This window comes from Rana temporaria, chromosome 9 (genome assembly GCF_905171775.1).
Source record: "Rana temporaria chromosome 9, aRanTem1.1, whole genome shotgun sequence".
Classification (NCBI taxonomy): Eukaryota; Metazoa; Chordata; class Amphibia; order Anura; family Ranidae; genus Rana; species Rana temporaria.
In genome coordinates, this window is record NC_053497.1 from 13,144,458 (window position 1) to 13,165,732 (window position 21,275).

Below are 21,275 nucleotides of genomic sequence, written 5' to 3' on the forward strand. Positions count from 1 at the left end.
ATAAATCGGATCATTTAAGACCCTTGAAGATTAATAAAGAGATTTATAAAAAAAAAAAGACCCTTGAAGCAAGTCCATAAAGACTACGGGCCAGATTCACAGAAGAAATACGCCGGAGTATCTACTGATACGCCGGCGTATTTTCAAATTTGCCGCGTCGTATCTTTAGTTTGAATCCTCAAACCAAGATACGACGGCTTTTGGCTTCGATCCGACAGGCGTACGGCTTTGTACGCCTTTGGATCGTAGGTGTAATACTTTGGCGCCCGCTGGGTGGAGTTTGCGTCGTGTTTCGCGTCGGGTATGCTAATTAGCTGTTTACGGCGATTCACGAAGGTACGCGCGGCCGTCGCATTCTCTTACGTCGTCGCTAGGTCTCTTACGTCGAAGCCAGGTCATATTCTATTGTATTTGATTACATTCTATTAAATTCCATTCTGTTCTTTACTATTTTTTGATTTTCATTCTATTGTTTTATTATTTTATATTTTATTGTATTCTTTTTTAGAAATCGATTTATATTTTTTAGATTTTGATTCAAATTTGCTTTCAATTTTCATTCGAATTTATTTTCAAATCGAATTGTTTTAGAATTCGATTAGAATAGAATTTGTTTTCGAATTCGATCGAATTTCGTACGCGGGTTTTCGATTTCAAAACGTTCGTTCGGATTCGGTTATTATTACAATTCGGGAATTCGTATGCGTCCGAATAATGAAAAATTTGTCCGAATTTCGATTCGGAACAAAACGAAATGCACATGCCTAAAATCTACCACGAGAGCTAACAACCCCCAACTTTACTATATATATATATATATATATATATATATATATATATATATATATATATATATATATATATATATATATATATATATATATTTATGGTGCACAATTGTTACACAATTTGAAAAGAGGAATATTTTATATCATATAATGTAGTAGTGAAAAACGATCTTTGTTGTCTAGTGTGATAAGGCTGGTGGGTGGAGTTTAGTCATATAAATCTATTATCATGTATGACCACATTTTATTTGTATCTTTCACCGTCGGACAATTATATCCAAGTAAAAGGAGGAAGAAAGACATTTTTTCTTCTTTTGGCCACTACACAGTTGATTCCTGGGAAGCTGTAAAGCTCCTTCCATGGGGAGTCGGTAATCCTTTCCATAACATTTCATTTTTGGAGCAATTCCAGTGCTGAAGTTCAACTATCAGAGCTACTCCAGAGTCCGAGCCGACCAACATGGAGGACTGCCAACCCAATTGAGGTTGTACAGATCCCAGTTCTGGCATCTGACAGATGCTGGGATAATTGAACTTCTGTGCACATGTATGCAGTGGCGGTTCGTTCATAGAGGGCGCTGGAGCGCCGCCCCCCTCTGGCTCTCGCCTGCCACTGAGTCTAATAACGTACATTCATGCATGGCATGAATGTATGTTATTGTCACCGCTGCCGCCTGTCTATTCAGAGATGGCCGGAACTTGAGCGCCGCCCACCTGAATAACGGGAGCGGGTTGGCTGTGCGGCTCTGATAGGCTTTCCGAGTACAGCGCCCGGCTCCCGGATGTCTTATCCTCGGAAAGCATGGGGGGTGTGCGTCCCTTGCATAAGACTGACGGCCGCCTCAGCCAATCATGTTCCCCGATTCTGGTTATCGGTAACCTGATTGACTGAAGCATCACCAAGGCAGGAGAAGACATCGAGGGATGTGGAAGGAGTAAGGTAAGTGCATTTCACAGGGCACAGTGGCGACAACGGGCACAGTGGCATCAACGGGCACAGTGGCATCAATGGGCACAGTGGCATCAATGGACACAGTGGCATCAATGGACACAGTGTCGACAAAGGGCACATTGGCGACAAAGGGCACAGTGGCATCAATGGGCACAGTGGTGACAATGGGCACATTGGTGACAATGGGCACAGTGGCGACAATTAAAGGGCACAGTGACATGCACAGTGGCAACAATGGGCACAGTGGCGACAATTAAGGGGGACAGTGGCGACAATTGAGGGGCACAGTGGCTGCGTTTGATGGCACAGTGGTGACAATTGGCCACTGTGGCGACAATTGAGGGGCACAGTGACTGCGTTTGATGGCATGGCACAGTGACTGCGTTTGATGGCATGGCACAGTGACTGCGTTTGATGGCACAGTGACTGCGTTTGATGGCACAGTGACTGCGTTTGATGGCATGGCACAGTGGTGACAATTGATGGCACAGTGACTGCGTTTGATGGCATGGCATAGTGACTGCGTTTGATGGCATGGCACAGTGGTGATAATTGATGGCACAGTGACTGCGTTAGATGGCATGGCACAGTGGTGACAATTGATGGCACAGTGACTGCGTTTGATGGCATGGCACAGTGACTGCGTTTGATGGCACAGTGACTGCATTTGATGGCATGGCACAGTGGCTGCATTTTGATGGGCACAGTGAGGTTGCAATATTTGTCTTTTTTCTTTTTTTTTTCGTTTGCGCCCCCCCAAAAAATAAATGACACTGTAAATGACACTGGCAGTGAAGGGGTTAAGTGTGTCCTAGGGAGTGATTCTAACTGTTAGGGGGGGGTGGGGCTTACTGTGACACAACACTGATCGATGCTCCCGATTACAGTCCAGTCACTAGGCAGAACAGGGAGATGCCTTGTTTACACAGGCATCCTCCCCACCCCCCCCACCCCCCCCCCACCCCCCCCACCCCCCCCCCACACCCCCGTTCTGCCTCTTCGCGACCCGATCGCGGGACACCGGCGGACATTGAGTCGATCACAAAGCTCTCTATCTGCAACGTAGAGAGCGTACGGACACCCGAAGCGGCAGACGGACGCCGGACCCGACGAGGACGACGATGGACGCCGCGCAAGACACCAAAACTGTAAGTACTAAAATGTTATTTTTACAGGAATGTCGGGTCCACTTTAGGGGTGCACGCTATACGCCGGAGCGCGCAATACCCCGATAAATGCAGTAATCCCAATCACCGTAGTATGATATTCCATCTAAAATCATCAGATGAAGCCACAAAGAATGCAACAGGAAGTTATTTCTAAACTATTTCACATAAATGATACTCAGTATTTCCAGATTTATTCTCGACGCAAAAAAAAAAAAAAGAAAATAATTGAAAACACAAGAGGGCTTCTTACGAAAAACCACAAATCTTTCTGAGAATTTATATTAAGCAATAGAAAAGCGACGGGAAAATCTGGGAATCTTCTGGGAATGACTCCTCGGCTCTCCAACAATCCATCGGCACCTAGTAAATGTTTTTTCCAAAAAAGGTCTTTTTTTTATTTTCATTTTTTTATATTTTGTATTTTTTATGGGCCAGATCCACAAAAGAGATACTCCGACTTAACTGCTGTTCAGTCTGTGTGTAACTTTGGAAACGATCCTCAAAAGGCTTTTTCCAAAGTTAGACAGAAGATCCGGCATGTGTAATTGAATTACACTGCCGAATCTTAGGATGCAGTACCGCATCCGCCGCTGGGGGCATTTCGAGTCGAAATGCCGTTTCTAGTATGCAAATTAGCACTTAAGGCGATCCACAAAGCTTTCCAGCTTCCTTTTTGCGCCGTAAGTGTTATTTTGCAAGTGTAAAATTAGGGCTGGTTCTACAAAGTGTAAACTAGTCACACCATGTAAAAGCCCATTCCAGCGACGGCATTTGGTATGCTTTCCCGAGGGAGAACTCCACGGCAATTTGTAAAAACAAAACCGGCATGGGTTCCCCCCCAGGAGCATACCAGGCCCTTAGGTCTGGTATGGGTTGTAAGGGGACCCCCCCTACGCCGAAAAATCGACGTAGGGGGTCCCCCTACAATCCATACCAGACCCGTATCCAAAGCACGCTACCCGGCCGGTCAGGAATGGGAGTGGGGACGAGCGAGCGCCCCCCCCTCCTGAGCCGTGCCAGGCCGCATGCCCTCAACATGGGGGGGTTGGGTGCTCTGGGGCAGGGGGGCGCACGTGGGTACCTACCGGAGCATGATGGGACGGTGATGCCTATATAAATGGGATGCAAGGCGCGCTTCCATCATTACAGCGACAACAGGCGACGAGGCAACATCGGAAGAAAGGAAGAGAAGACCCTGACGCCACAGAAGACCGCGCTGAAGAAGAAGGCACCGGAGAGCTGCAGAAGAACCGGGGTTCGCCGAGTCAACAGCGGAAGAGGGGAGAAGATGGAAGAAGCCCCCCGGAGTCCGGAGAAGCCCCCCCCGGAGAGCGGAGAAGACCCCCGGAGAGCGGAAGACCCCCGGAGAGCGGAAGACCCCCGGAGAGTGGAAGACCCCCGGAGAGCGGAAGAAGAAGCCCCCCCTGCTAATTGAGCTAATAACGAAGACAGGGGGGGCATCCGGAGCAGAATAATAAAATATTTTAAAAAGCCTTGTGTTGTGTGTTTACTAACTAACTTTTTGCCTACAGGTGAATGGATAGGGGTACGATGTACCCCATATCCATTCACTTAGGGTGGGGGGCCGGTATCTGGGGGCCCCCTTATTTGAGGGGACTCCCAGATTCCGATAAGCCTCCGCCCGCAGACCCCGACAACCAATGGCAAGGGTTGTCGGGAAGAGGTCCTGTCCTCATCAACATGGGGACAGGGTGCTCTGGGGTGGGGGGGCCCGCAGTGCGCCCCCCTGCCCCAGAGCACCCAACCCCCCCATGTTGAGGGCACGCGGCCTGGCACGGCTCAGGAGGGGGGGGGGGCGCTCGCTCGTCCCCACTCCTTTCCTGCCTGGCCGGGTAGCGTGCTTTGGATACGGGTCTGGTATGGATTGTAGGGGGACCCCCTACGTCAATTTTTTCGGCGTGGGGGGGTCTCCTTACAACCCATGCCAGACCTAAGGGCCTGGTATGCTCCTGGGGGGAGAACCCATGCCGGTTTTTTCTTTGAAAATTGGCATGGAGTTCTCCCTCAGGAATGCATGCCGCTGTCATTTTTTTTTTTCCCCGACGCAACTTTTTTAAGCCGTCGCGATCCTCAAAACTCGGCGTAACGTAACTTCGCGCATGCGCAGTACGGCCGGCGCGGGAGCGCGCCTCATTTAAATGGGACTCGCCCCATTTGAATAGGAACGCCTTGCGCCGGCGGAATTTTAGTTACACAGCCTGAAATTTCTAGATAAGTGCTTTGTGGATCGGGCACTTAGGTAGAAACTTTAAGGCAGTGTAACTTAAATGGGATTTTTTAAGTTACGCCAGGTTTTTGTGGATCTGGCCCTATATTTTGTAATTCTAGATTGCATTTTGATTTAAACGCATTCAGTTACTGTTGCGTCACGCATGTGATTTTTCTCGCCATGCTTTCCAGATGGTTTTGGTTATTTTTCAAAGTAAATATCCTGTTGTCATATTCCAAAACAGATCTCTTCCATTTGCTTCGCTTTTAACATTGCAACAGATGTGTTTTTTTTTGGGGGGGCTTCCAAGAAACACTTGGAGCGACCTCAGTCGTAATAAACCTTTCCATAAATTAGCCAAAAAATCACCTAATCTGTCCTTTAACCCTTTTGGCTGCCAGATTTTCCCCTCAAGGGCCAGGCCATTTTTTGCGATACTTCTATCTGGCTGTTACTAAGCAGATTTCGTAATCTGCCTAGTTCCTGGTCCTAGGTGGTTCAACTTCCTGTCCTTAGACCCCATTGCCTCCTGGGAAATGATGACACTCACTTCCCAGGAGTCTCTGGGTATTACTGTGCCCAGGGCCGATCCTAGGGTCACAGGCGCCTGGGTGCAGAAATATTTCTAGCGCTCCCACATGGGTGTGATCATTTTACTAACTCCTCCCCTTTACAAATGTTTCTATGGCAACTACCAGTTGCGGTTCGTCCATAGAGGGCGCTGGAGCGCCGCCCCCTCTAGCTCTCACCGCCACTGAGTCTAATAACATAGATTCATGCATTGCACGAATCTATGTTATTATCGCCGCTGCCGCTGTTCTATTCAGATGGTCGGCGCTCATGTCCGGCCATCTGAATAACGGCAGCTGGTTGGCTGCACGGAAGTGCCTATCAGAGCCAATGGCTCTGATAGGCTTTTCCGAGTACAGCCCTCGGGTCCCGGAAGCTTATACAAGTAACGCACTAGGGATGCGCTCCTTGTTTAAGACTGACAGGCGTCTCAGCCAATCAGGTTGGCCGTATCTGGCTACCGGTAACCTGATTGGCTGAGACGCCTGTCAGTCATCGAGGGCGGTAGAAGACATCGAGAGACGTGGATGGCTGACTCCAGTAAAGGTAAGTGCTGGGCTGGGGGGAAAAGGGGCACTTTACAGGGCACAGTCAGTGACATCAATGGGCACAGTGGTGACAATGGGCACAGTGGGGACAATGGGCACAGTGGGGACAATGGGCACAGTGGGGACAATTAAAGGGCACAGTGGTGACAATTAAAGGGCACAGCGGTGACAATTAAAGGGCACAGCGGTGACAATTGATGGCACAGTGGCTGTGTTTGATGGCATGGCACAGTGGCTGCGTTTGATGGCATGGCACAGTGGTGACAATTGATGGCACAGTGGCTGTGTTTGATGGCATGGCACAGTGGTGCGAATTGATGGCACAGTGGCTGCGTTTGATGGCATGGCACAGTGGTGACAATTGATGGCACAGTGGCTGCGTTTGATGGCATGGCACAGTGGTGACAATTGATGGCACAGTGGCTGTGTTTGATGGCATGGCACAGTGGTGCGAATTGATGGCACAGTGGCTGCGTTTGATGGCATGGCACAGTGGTGACAATTGATGGCACAGTGGCTGCGTTTGATGGCATGGCACAGTGGTGACAATTGATGGCACAGTGGCTGCATTTGATGGGCACAGTGAGGCTGCAATTTTTTTTTTCGTTTTGCGCCCCCCCCAAAAATTTTGAGCAACAGCCGCCACTGGCAACGACTTAACCACAGAAATGCTCCCCCACAAAGTCTTCATTACCCTGGGATCCTTACATGATCTCTTAATAATAAACAAAATACAGGAAGAGAAGCAGAGTACTTTATTGGGACCTGGAGGAGGGCTCTCTGATGGACACAGAGAGGGCTTCTGTTAGAGAGTCTGTTAGAAAGACCCCCAGACATACTACAGACATGATACAGGAGATGATCAGAGACGGCAGACATAGTACAGGAGATGGTCAGAGACTGCAGACAATAGTGCAGAAGATGATCAGAGACTGCAGACAATAGTACAGGAGATGGTCCATTAGACCCCTTTCACACTGGAGGGTTTTTTCAGACGCTTTAGCGTTAAAAATTGCGCCTGAAAAAAGCCTCATCTGCAATCCCAGTGTGAGAGCCCGGGTGCTTTCACACTGGAGCAATGCGCTTGCGGGACGTCCAAAAATGTACTTGCAAGTAGCTTCTTTGGGGCACTTTCGTGTGTGTGTGTGTATACACATCGGCGCCCCCACCTCTGCAGGCGCCTGGGTGCAAAGCACCCTGCCTAGGATCGGCCCTGACTGTGCCTAAAAATGTGCAAAAAAAAATAAAAATGTATGCCCGGAACCCCACTTTAACTAACAATTGTGCAGTCATTTTGTAAAAACAAAAAAAAAACAATTGCGCGGTTGTGCGACGTTGAACCCAAATACAATTGACAACCTTTTTCCCCCACAAATAGAGATTTCTTTTGGTGGTATTGGATCACCTCTGCGTTTTGTATTGTTTGCGCCATAAACAAAAAAAGAGCCACAGTTTTGAAAAAAAAATTTTTTTTTGCTATAATAAAAATCTCAAAAATAAATACATTTTGAAAAAAAAAATTCTTCATCAGTTTAGGGCGATACGTATTCTTCTAAATATTTTTGGTAAAAAAAAATCGCAATAAGCGTTTATTGATTGGTTTGCGCAAAAGTTATAGGCCCAGATTCTTAAAGGACTTACGACGGCGCAGCGCCATGTACGCCGTCGTAAGTCCTAATCTGGCTGATTCTTAGAATCAGTTACGCATAGATATTCATTAGATCCGACAGGCGTAAGTCTCTTACGCCGTCGGATCGTAACTGCAATTTTTTTTGCCCACTAGGTGGCGCTTCCGTTGATTTCCGCGTTGAGTATGCAAATAAGCTAGATACGCGAATTCCCGAACGTACGCGCGGCCGACGCAGTAAAGTTACAACGTTTACGTTAGGCTTTTCCCGGCGTAATGTTGTCCCTGCTATATGGTGGCCTAAGTGCGGCGCAACAATGTTAAGTATGGCCATCGTTCCCGCGTAGAAATTTGAAAAAGTTACGTCGTTTGCGTAAGTCGTCCGTGAATGGGGCTGGACGTCATTTACGTTCACGTTGAAACCAATGACGTCCTTGCGACGTCATTTGGAGCAATGCACACTGGGATATTTTAGGGACGGCGCATGCGCAGTTTGTTCGGCGCGGGGACGCGCTTCATTTAAATGATACACGCCCCCTACCCGCCAAATTTGAATTCCGCCGCGTCATTTACGCTACTTTTGTGAACAAAGCACTTGCCTGAAAAAACTTGCGGCGGCATAACGTAAATGAGATACGTTACGCCCGCACATTTTTGCGCCGATCTACGTGAATCTGGGCCATAGTGTCTACAAAATAGGGGATAGTTTTATGGCATTTTTATTAATATTTGTTTTTTTACTAGTAATGGCAGCGATCAGCAATTTTTATTGCGACTGCGACTTTATGGCGGACACTTCAGACACTTTTGACACATTTTTGGGACCACTGTCATTTATACAGCAATCAGTGCTATAAAAATGCACTGATTACTGTAAAAATGACACTGGCGGTGAAGGTGTTAACCTGTAGGGGGCGCTGAAGGGGTTAAGTGTGATCTAGGGAGTGATTCTAACTGTTGGGGGGCGTGGCTTGCTGTGACACATCACTGATCGCTGTTCCCGATGACAGGGAACAGACAAGATTGGTGACATGTCACTAGGAAGAACGGGGAGTTGTTTTGTTTATACTGAAATCTCCCTGTTCTTCAGCTCTGTGACCCCATCGCTGGACCACGGCGGACACGGGCGCACGCGTGCCACCACACGGCCGGCAAATAAAAGTCGGGTCCCGGGAAAACCACACTAGGCACGATCTCAGGCTCAAATAATGAAGATAAAAAAGAAGGTGCACCATAGCATAATTCCGTTTAAAAGAAAAGATCATTTATTAAAACGTAAGTGTACTCACAAACATCGGTTAAAAGACAGCATATAACGAAGGTGCCGGCCGGCAGATTCTAGGAGCCCTTCCTCCTTAGCGTTTTGACGTCACTGCACGTCCTCCCAGACGCGTTTCGTCATCAATAGGACGTTCTCAATGGGATGTATATATATACGTCCATTTGCCCAGCCGTGCCATTCTGTCGACGTAAAAGTGCGTGTGGCGGTCTTTAAGTGGTTAACTCTATATCACATAGGAGACCAATAGTCCCCTATGTCAGTGGTCATCAACCCCGTCCTCAGGGCCCACTAACAGGCCAGGTTTGCAAGATTAATGAAATGCAATCACAGGTGATATAATTTGCTGCTCAGTGATTGCAGTATAGTCTGCATCTCCCCAAGGTAATACATAAAACCTGACCTGTTAGTGGGCCCTGAGGACAGGGTTGATGACCACTGATCTATGTGATATATGTTGTGACAGGTTCTCTTTAATTAGACATCAGGGGTCTATTAGACGTCAATGACCTGATAGGGTCACGTCGGGTCAATGACATTGCTCTACTATGGCCATGTGCCCATATTGGCCCGGCAATGACAGCTAACTTCAGGTTCAGCAAACCTGGGGTTGGACCGACCCAAACCCAAGCCCATCACTAATCTTTACAAATGGCATGCTTGCCGTTTCAATGTTACCAGGTATGCTTGGGCCTTATTTGAGAAGAATATCAAGACAAAGAATACATTTCGACACAGACGCAAGCCAATGATACTAACAGGGCCGATCCGCCCTATAGGCTCACTATGCAAGGTGCAAAGCTGCGGAGGGCCCCCCAAATTACTAGAAGCCCCTGCCTGGTGAGGAGTAACTTTCGGGCCCTCACCCAGCTTCTCAACTCGCTGGCTGCATGGGAGAAGAGGTAAGAAGTCAGCACCCCCCACTTTTCACTTTAATGTAAGATGTAATTTCCGGCAGCAGAACACCCCCTCCCCCCACTTCTCAACTTTAATCTTTAACCACTTAACCCCCGGACCATATTGCTGGTCAAAGACCAGGCTACTTTTTGTGATTCGGCACTGCGTCGCTTTAACTGACGATTGCGCGGTCGTGCGACGTGGCTCCCAAACAAAATTGGCGTTCTTTTTTCCCCACAAATAGAGCTTTCTTTTGGTGGTATTTGATTACCTCTGCGGTTTTTATTTTTTGCGCTATAAACAAAAATAGAGCGACTATTTTGAAAAAAAAAATTTTTTTTACTTTTTGCTATAAGAAATATCCCCCAAAAACATATATAAAAAAAAAGTTTTTTTCCCTCAGTTTAGGCCGATACGTATTCTTCTACATATTTTTTTTGTAGAAAAAAATCGCAATAAGCGTTTATTGATTGGTTTGCGCGAAAGTTATAGCGTTTACAAAATAGGGGATAGTTTTATTGCATTTTTATTAATATTTTTTTTTTACTAGTAATGGCGGCGATCAGCGATTTTTTTTTTTTTTTTTTTTTTTTTGGTACTGCGACATTATGGCGGACACTTCAAACACTTTTGACACATTTTTGGGACCATTGGCATCTTTATAGCGATCAGTGCTATAAAAATGCATTGATTACTATAAAAATGTCACTGGCAGGGAAGGGGTTAACACTAGGGGGGCGGGGAAGGGGTTAAGTATGTTCCCTGGGTGTGTTCTAACTGTAGGGGGGTGGACTGACTAGGGAAAATGACAGATCGCTGTTCATACATTGTATGAACAGACGGTCAGGCATTTCTCCCCTGACAGGACCGGGTGCTGTGTGTTTACACACACAGCTCCCGGTCCTTGCCCTGTAACGAGCGATCGCGTGTGCCCGGCGGCGATCGCGCCCGCCGGGCACGGAAGTCGGAGGGAGCGGGGGGCTCTGTGTCACTGTTGGCCCCAGGGAGGTCAGGATCGGCACTGGATACTAATAACCAATGCCATCATCAAAAGTTTAATTCTAAAGCCTCGTACACACAATCGGAGTTCATCCAACTTTTCCGTGGATTTTGGTCCGAAGGGCGTTGGCCGTGAACTTGTTCTGCATACACACGGCCCAACTTTTACATCCAACATTCACCAAACCACGTGTTTTTTTAGCTCTTTACCAACCACCCTTTGGGCAACTTCTGCTATTGTTGTCTGATCTTTAGCATTGGTTCCGAGCATGCGTGTTTGTACTTCGGATCCTAGTTGGACGTAATTGTGTACACACGATCGGATAAACTGATGTAACAGATTTATGGCCCAACAAGTGGTGAGCGTGAACAGCCAACTTTTGTTGCCGTTCATTCAGCCAACAATTGTCGCATTATCTGACACAACGCGTCCGTCAGACAATTGTGGCCATAAAGTTAGATCGTGTGTACGAGGCTTAACCACTTCCCGCCCGGTCAATAGTAAATTGATGTCCGGGAAGTGGTTCTGAAATCCTGACTGGACGTCTATTGATGTCCTGCAGGATTTCAGGCCGGCGCGCGCCCGTGGGGGCGTGCAGCGATCGGTGATGCAGGGTGTCAGTCTGACACCCTGCATCTCCGATCTCGGTAAAGAGTGATCAGCCGTGTCCAATCACGACTGATCACGATGTAAACAGGAAGAGCCGTTGATGGCTCTTCCTCACTCGCGTCTGACAGACGCGAGTAGAGGAGAGCCGATCGGCGGCTCTCCTGACAGGGGGGGTTCGCGCTGATTGTTTATCAGCGCAGCCCCCCCTGGGATGCCCACACTGGACCACCAGGGAAGCCCACACTGCCCACAAATGGGCACTGACTGGCAACATGGATCCATCAGTGCCACCCCACAGTGTCCATCAGTGCCACCCCTCAGTGCCCATCCTTGCCCAGTGCCCACCTATCAGTGCCCATCTGTGCCACCCATAAATACCCATCGGTGCCACCCATAAGTGCCGCCCATGAGTGCCCATCTGTGCCACCCATGAGTGCCCAGTGCCGCCCATGAGTGCCGCCCATGAGTTCCCATCAGTGCCGCATACCAGCGCCGCTTATCAGTGCCACCTCATCAGTGCCGCCATATCAGTGCCCGTAATTGAAAGAGAAAACTTACTCATTTACAAAAAAAATTAACAGAAAAAAATAAAAACGTATTTTTTTTCAAAATTTTCTGTCTTTTTTTAGTTGTTGCGAAAAAAAAATCGCAGAGGTGATCAAATACCACCAAAAGAAAGCTCTATTTGTGGGGAAAAAAGGACGCCAATTTTGTTTGGGTACATTCGTAGCATGACCGCGCAATTGTCATTCAAAGTGTGACAGCGCTGAAAGCTGAAAATTGGCTTGGGCAGGAAGGTGCGTAAGTGCCCGGTATGGAAGTGGTTAAAAGACTTTTTTAATTGTTTAAAAAATAAATAAATAAATTGCACGTGCCTTGCAATGGAATTTTACCATATAAACACATGAACTGTTTTTTGTTCAGTTTTGAGAAGAAATGCTTTCCAATAAAAATATATAAAGTAATATTTGATGGGCTTCATGAACATCGTGTTATGCCCTTTGTGCCGTGCGATACGCCAGATGTCTTGCAAAATATTGTCCACAGTCTTTAGCTTTATTACTTTGTTTTCCTTCCAATATTTTTATTGAAGCTTTCAAGACGTAGAAATATTAAAGTAATATATCAAAATTCCGTTAACAAACAATACACCCCCCTTTTCTTGTCAATATTTTATTATATCTTTTTATTGAGGGAACCATGAATGGCAACATGTACTGTGACATACTGAAGCAGATCATGATCCCCTCCCTTCAGAGACTGGGCAGTATTCCAACATGATAACGACCCCAAACACACCTCCAAGACCACCACTGCCTTGCTAAAGAAGCTGAGGGTGTCAATGATGGTTTTCTGCACAACTGTCAGGTCAGCAGTCTTTCCCATAATTGTGATTCCTACTGAACCAGACTGAGAGACCATTTAAAGGCTCAGGAACCCTTTGCAGGTTTTATGGCTTAATTATCTGATTAGAGTGGGACACTTTGGCCCGGATTCACAGACATCGGCGCATATTTATGCCACCATAGCGTATCTTTTTTACGCTACGCCGACGCAGCGCAGAGAGGCAAGCACCGAATTCACAAAGCACTTGCTCCCAAATCTGCGCTGGGCTTCCTAGGCGTAAGCCGGCGTATGTGGAAGTGGGCGTGAGCCATGCAAATGAGGCGTGACCCCATGCAAATGATGGCCTGAGTCTCAGACAGATACATATATTGAACGGCGCATGCGCCGTCCCGTGGACGCATCCCAGTGCGCATGCTCAGAATCACGTCGGAACAACTGCCTAAGATACGCCGGATCGCTGTCTACGGCGTGAACGTAACCTACGCAAGGCCATATTCACGTCCAACGTAAACGACGTAAAATATGACGGCTTGTGTTCCCTGGTCCATACCTTTGCATGGGTTGCGCCTCATATATGGGGTATAACTTTTTACGCAGGACGTACGACTTGCGCGCACAAGTTGTAGCCTGCGTCGGACGGACGTACGTTCGTGAATCGGCGTATCTTCCTCAATTGCGTATGTGAATGCAAAATCAATGGGAGCGGCAAATGCGCCCAGCGTAAATATGCGCCGGCGTAGACAAGTTACGTTGGTCGGCTGAAGCCTATTTTCAGGCGTATCTAGTTGTGTGGGCACGGCGCACAGATATGACGGCGCATATTTGCACTTATGCGGCGTATCTCGAGATACGTCGGCGTAGGTGCTTTGTGAATCCGGGCCTTTGAGCCTAGAATATCGCACCTTTTCACAATATTCTAATTTTCTGAGATTGTGGATTTGGGGTTTTCATGAGCTGGAAGCCATAGTCGTCACAATTATGACAAATTACGGCTTGAACTATCTTGCTTTGCATGTAATGAGTCTATATCGTATATTAGTTTCACCTTTTAAGTTGCATTAGTGAAATAAATGAACTTTTGTACAATATTCTAATTTCAACCGTATGTTTTATCGAACGGTCCTACACAAATAGGTGGTGAGATCGAACGTACGCTGTAAGGTCGCCAGGAAATCTATGATCTGAACATAATGAAAGATTTCGGAATTTGGAAGTTGGCGTTTTTCTCGTAGGGTTTGTTTTGATAAAATACCTCCTATGGTCGCAAAAAATCAGCAACAAGTATCAGACCTGTGTTTGTCTATCAGGCAAAAGCTTGGAAATTAAGACCTAGGGTGAAATCCAGATTGCAAACCAACCATGGGGGTGCCACCTATCAGTGCAGCCTCATGAGTGCCCATCAATGCCACCTATCAGTTCAGCCTCATTAGTGCAGCCTCAACGGTGCCACCTATCGGTGCAGCCTCATCAGTGCCCATCAGTGCAGCCTCATCAATGCCACCTATCAGTGCAGCCTCATCAGTGCCCATCACTGCAGCCTCATCAGTGCCACTTATCACTACAGCCTCATCAGTGCCACCTCATCAGTGCCACTTATCACTGCAGCCTCATCAGTGCCACCTCATCAGTGCCACTTATCAGTGCAGCCTCATCAATGCCACCTATCAGTGCAGCCTCATCAGTGCCACCTATCGGTGCAGCCTCATCAGTGCCCATCAGTGCAGCCTCATCAGTGCCCATCAGCGCCACCTATTAGTGCCAAAGAAAAATTACTTATTTACAAAATGTTACAACAGAAACCAAGAAAAACTTTATTTTTTCCAAATTTTCGGCCTTTTTTAGTTTGTTTAGCAAAAAATAAAAAACCCAGTGGTGATTAAATAACACCAAAAGAAAGCGCTATCTTTCTAAAAAAAAAATGGTAAACATTTCATATGAGTACAGTGTTGCATGACCGTGCAATTGTCATTTAAAGTGCAACAGCGCTGAAAATTGGCTTGGGCAGGAAGGGGGGTAAAAGTGTCCAGTAGAAAAGTGGATAAAATAATTGCTGTGCCATTTTATTTTTTCATATATATATATATATATATATATATATATATATATATATATATATATATATAGTGGGGATCAAAAGTTTGGGCACCCCAGGTAAAAATTTGTATTAATGTGCATAACGAAGCCAAGGAAAGATGGAAAAATCTCCAAAGGCATCAAATTACAGATTAGACATTCTTATAATATGTCCAAAAAAGTTAGATTTTATTTCCATCATTTACACTTTCAAAATTACAGAAAACAAAAAAAAATGGCGTCTGCAAAAGTTTGGGCACCCTGCAGAGTTAATATCTTGTACTGCCCCCTTTGGCAAGTATCACGGCTTGTAAATGCTTTTTGTAGCCAGCCAAGAGTCTTTCAATTCTTGTTTGAGGGATCTTTGCCCATTCTTCCTTACAAAAGTCTTCCAGTTCTTTGAGATCTCTGGGCTGTCTGTCACGCACTGCTCTTTTAAGGTCTATCCATAGATTTTCAATTACGTTGAGGTCAGGAGATTGTGAAGGCCATGGCAAAACCTTCAGTTTACGCCTCTTGATGTAATCCCCCGTGGATTTTGAGGTGTGTTTAGGATCATTATCCATTTGGAGAAGCCATCCTCTCTTTAACTTCAGCTTTTTCACAGATGGCATCAAGTTACCATCCAAAATTTGCTGAAATTGTATTGAATCCATTTTTCCGTCTACTCATGAAATGTTCCCTGTGCCACAGGCTGCAATACAAAGCATGATTGATCCACCCCCATGCTTCACAGTTGGACAGAGGTTCTTTTCATTAAATTCTGTGCCCTTTCTTCTCCAAACGTACCTTTGCTCATTCCGGCCAAAAAGTTCTATTCTAACCTCATCGGTCCACAGAAATAGTTTCCAAAATGCATCAGGCTTGTCTATATGTTCATTTGCAAAGTTCAAACGCTGATTTTTGTGGTGAGGACGTAGAAGAGGTTTTCTTCTGATGACTCTTCCATGAAGACCATATTTGTACAAGTATCTCTTTATAGTGGAATAGTGTACCACAACTCCAGTGTCTGCCAGATCTTTCTGGAGGGATCGTGCCGTCAAACGTGGGTTTTGAATTGCTTTTCTCACAATCCTGCGAGCTGTGCTGTCTGATATTTTTCTTGGTCTTCCAGATCTTGCTTTAACTTCCACTGTTCCTGATGACTGTCATTTCTTAATTACATTCCGAACAGAGGATATTGACATCTGAAAACGCTTTGCTATCTTCTTATAGCCTTCTCCAGCTTTGTGAGCGACAACTATTTTCACTTTCAGTTTTCTAGACAACTGCTTAGAAGACCCCATGGTGCTGATTGTTGGGGGAGGGTCAGATGAGTCTGGGCATTTAAATCCTTTGAGATTGACATCACCTGGTCTTCCCAGACGATGATTGAGAACAATCCATGACACTGGCAGGTCTCAGCTCTGCAAAGGGGGCAGTGCATGCTAGAAATTCTGCAGGGTGCCCAAACTTTTGCAGACTCCATTTTTTGTTTTCTGTCATTTTGAATGTGTAAATGATGGAAATAAAATCTAACTTTTTTTGACATATTATAAGAATGTCTAATCTGTAATTTGATGCCTTTTGGAGATTTTTCCATCTTTCCTTGGCTTCGCTATGCACATGGTCCACCATGCTTCAAAGTCTTTCTTGGTTGGTTGTTCCCCACAAAGGATTGCCAATCATTGAAAAGGACAATTCCTCCAAAAACATTTGAGAAGAACATCTGTACTCAACAGGCAGCTTTGCCTTAACGATCCTATAAAAATTTTACAAGAGGAAGGAGCGCCAAAGTTCTGATTTGCTGGAGGAGGACAATTTGCATAGAAGTGGAGTGAGAAGAGCGCTTGTCTCGGAGAGATCACTAGAAGGAAGGAAGGGGAGAGGAACGTGAGAAGACTGAACACCAAACCAGCTCAGTGACTTCTGATTGTTTATTTTGCTGGTTTTTGTGTTTTACAGAAGCAAATGGAATTCACCAGATGTGCCGGCATTCTTCTCTATGTAAAGAATTCTGAGGGTGAATGAGAGTCATGCAGAGGAAGACGGCCTTGGGAACTGAAGAGAAGTCTTCCTTTATAGTATTGGGGCTAGATTCAGATAGCCCTGCGTAATTTAGTGCGGGCATAACGTATCTCCGATACGTTACGCCACCGTAAATTAGGGCGCAAGTTCTGTATTCATAAAGAACTTGTGCCCTAAGTTACGGCGGCGTAACGTATGTGGGCCGGCGTAAGCCCGCCTAATTCAAATGGGGATGATGTGGGTGTGTTTTATTTAAATTATTGTTGACCCCGCGTATTTTACGTTTTTTACGAACGACGCATGCGCCGTTCGTGAAAGAATCCCAGTGCGAATGCTTGAAATTCCGCCGCAAATCGTCATTGCTTTCGACGTGAACGTAAATTACGTCCAGCCCTATTCGCGAAAGACTTGCGCAAACGACGTAAAAAATTCAAAATTCAATGCGGGAACGACGTCCATACTTAACATTGCGTACGCCTCATAGAAGCAGGAGCAACGTTACGCCGGAAAAAGCCTTACGCAAACGACGTAATAAATTCCCCCGGGCGCACGTACGTTTGTGAATCGGCGTATCTAGGTCATTTGCATATTCTACGCCGAAAACGACGGAAGCGCCACCTAGCGGCCAGTGTAAATATGCACCCTAAGATGTGACGGCGTAAATTCTTGCTGAATCTAGCCCACGGTCTTCAAACTGCGGCCCACGGGGCTGGATGTGGTACTTTGCTGGACTTTATCCAACCCCTGGGGCACTATTGTTCCCAATCACACCAATGATGGGGCACTATTGTTCCCAATCACACCAATGATGGGGCACTATTCCTCCCAATCACACCAATGATGGGGCACTATTCCTCCCTATCACACCAATGATGGGGCACTATTCCTCCCAATCACACCAATGATGGGGCACTATTCCTCCCAATCACACCAATGATGGGGCACTATTCCTCCTATTTACACCAATGATGAGGCACTATTCCTCCCAATCACACCAATGATGGCCAAACCCAACCCCTGAAAAACAACCCCACACCATAATCCCCCCTCCCCTCCACACACTATTGGGTTGGGTTGCACGCAAACTGAAAGAAAAAAACATCAATTGCTGCCACTGTGCCCATCAAACGCAACCACCGTGCCCATTAATTGCCGCTACTGTGCCCATCAATTGCCGCTACTGTGCCCATCAATTGCCGCTACTGTGCCCATCAATTGTCGCCAGTGTGCCCATCAAATGCTGCCAGTGTGCATCCCCCAGGCCCGGGGAATGTCATCTGTAGCGCCTGGTTACTTCTAAGAACCGGTGCTAATTTAAATTTAGAGGGGGTCAGAGAGTTGGTTGGCTCTGATCAGGCTGATTTGTTCTGATTTGTTCAGATGCAGGTCTCTGTTTCAGCTTGGCTTCTGCTTGGCTGTGCTGTGGGCTCATTCTGTTGCTTCTGGGGTGCTGATTCCACCCCAGGACGACAGGTGGCAGCAGTGGAGTTGAGGTTTGGGTGCTTTTCCCCAACAGCCAATTAGGAGGAGTTCTCCTCGCTGTGCATGCTGGGGGAGGGTATTTATCAGACAGGCGCCATTGGTCTGGGTCTTCTTCCAGTGTGGCGCCCACCTTTAGGATGACCACATCACGGCGCCCTGGGAAAATGGCCTTCCAGGCCGGGTTGCGCGTGCTACGCGGTGTTCCTGACTCCGGGACCACGTTGGTCCGGAACAGTTGAGCTGTGGCTGGGCCCCAGTGATCGACTGGGTCCCCAATCCTGAGAAGATCCCAAGCGTTGTTCCTTTGAGAGAAAGCTGTTCGGTGGGGAGCCAAGAGAGGCTGGCGATCCAATAGGGTCTCGACCATCCACCAGGGATCAAGGTAACCAGGTACTGAGAGGCTGGACGCTGGTCACCTATCAGTCGGTAACTTACTAACTACCTGAAGGAGATCCAGGTGTGAAGTCTATTAAGGAGAATTATCCCCACTATCTCAATCCTAAGGAGGGTCTGTGGCCATGGGCATCCGCTCCATAGGGCAAGGGGGGTCAATTGACCCCCCCCCTGGAAAATCGAGAAGGTGTTGAAGAGTCTAGCGGCCGCGGGCTGTCTGAGCGGTCTCGGCCCGGATGTCACACAGGCACAGCGAGCAGAGTGAAGCCGCCTCCCCCTCCGGTATTTATGTGTACACAGGGGGAGGGAACCTGCTGTGCCTGTGCCATGCTGATGGCTGAATGGGATGGGGGAGGGGGGTCAGTCTGTGCTGAAGGGAGGTCTGTGCTGAATGGAGGGGCCTGTGCGAAATGGGGGGGGTCTGTGCTGAAGGGGGGGTCCATCTGTGCTGAATGTAGGGGTCTGTGCAGAATGGGGGGGCTGTGCTGAAGGGGGGTCTGTACATTCTCTAGGCTATATTTATATGGGCATGGAGTGAAGCTGAATTATCTCAAGAGCTATTTCACACTGCCAGCTGACCGCGTTATCGGTAAAGCGCCACTAAAAAGCGTCGCTTTGCCATTGTTTTAGCTGCGCTATTCGGCCACTAGCGGGACGCTTTTTACCCCCGTTAGCGTTTTAAGAAAGGGTTAAATGCGACTGTGTATCACCGCTCCCGAAGCGCCCCCCCTCTGAAAAAATTTCAGCGGACGCCCATGTCTGTGGCAGAGACTTTTCCTCTACGTTCCGAGTGATACTCTGGCTACCAGGTCAGTGAGAAGAGGCCTGTCCGGGTACACTATGCCCACTCCGACTGGAGTGGCGAAGAAGAAAGTGTAGTTGGGAGCAGGACCGTTTCCTTATTGCTACGCCTGAGTCTGCTGTTCATCCTTCTACTGAATCTCTACCTTTCACCACAAGTTTTATTGTTTTTACCCGCCTGGGTAATAAAGAGCACAGAAAAAGACACCTGTCATGGACATTCCGTTACTACTACTTTCACCATACACCCCTAGGCGGAGGAGGAGCCACGAGGTAACATGCCGCCCAAAACAAACCAGCAGCTCCTTCGGGGGTAGTGCTACACATCAATGCCTCTATTTTGTAACTTGTAGTAAATTAGCTCAAGTAAAACTTTATTGGATTGAACTTCTGTGTCTTATTGCTGCTTGTGGACGGCGTGGAAGTCAGTAGATGGCCACGGTGTCCCAGACAGACTGCGTCTAAGGAGATACGTCAAGCCGTATATGAAACAGAACAGAGTCCGTCCATTGAGTTATGGCTTTTAAGACTCCGGGAAGAACAGTAGGAGAAAAGTAATGAGAGGTTCTTAAAAATAAAATACCGCTCAGTGCGGCTTTGTATATCCGAGACTATTCAAGGAATATTTAATAATATTGAGTCTTCAGTCTCCAAGGAGGTTTATCTCCTGGCAGGAGGGAGACGGATCTAGATAAAGATTTCCCAAACCAAATCCAATTTTCCATGAATACGGGACGGGCGAGGAAAAATAAAACGTCTTTGGATTCAGATGGATAAGGGAAAGAAGTTGGGTCTGTTCTTCAGTGTGACTTTTTCCCAACAAGAGTTCAATATTATTTTTAATTTACCTTTATTTTTAATAATTTATTTACAACAATATATTTATTATCAGACCTTTTTTTCTCTGAAAATAGGTTCAGGAACTCAACCACGACCCCGTTCAAATTTTACAAACAGTAGAAGGGTCTTAAAGGGTCTGGTAATACTGTGCTGCAGCCACAAACCCAGTGAAAGGCTGAAGGCTCTATTCACCTAAAGATAGGGGGACCAGATATCCCAGGATTGCATTACATACAGAGTGCAGAGTTCAGGGGGTTACACAGAGTGCAGAGCTGCCACTTGTAAACACAAAAACCGGACTTCTGTGTTTACAAGTGATCGTGGTGAGCAGGCCCCCCAAGGGTCTGAGCCAGAGGTGGTGGAACTCAGTTCCCCCAAGTTCCCCCTGAAAAAAAGCCCTGTTTATTATTATTATTATTAGTAGTATTATTATTATTAAGAATTCAGATGATAAGGGAAAGAAGTTGGGTCTGTTGTTCAGTGTTAATTTTTCCCCAACAAGAGTTCAATATTATTTTTAATTTACCTTTATTTTTAATAATTTATTTAAAAAAAATGTATATATATATATTATTATTATTATTATTATTATTATTATTATTATTATTATTAAGAATTTAGATGATAAGGGAAAGAAGTTGGGTCTGTTCTTCAGTGTGACTT

General features: G+C 46.5%; 1 protein-coding gene across 1 annotated transcript in view; it reads right to left on the reverse strand.

Moving 5' to 3' along the window:
• The window catches only part of LOC120913109 (rho GTPase-activating protein 6-like), an 84,367-nt gene that overhangs the window by 37,407 nt on the left and 25,685 nt on the right, over positions 1–21,275 (reverse strand). The window lies entirely within an intron of this gene.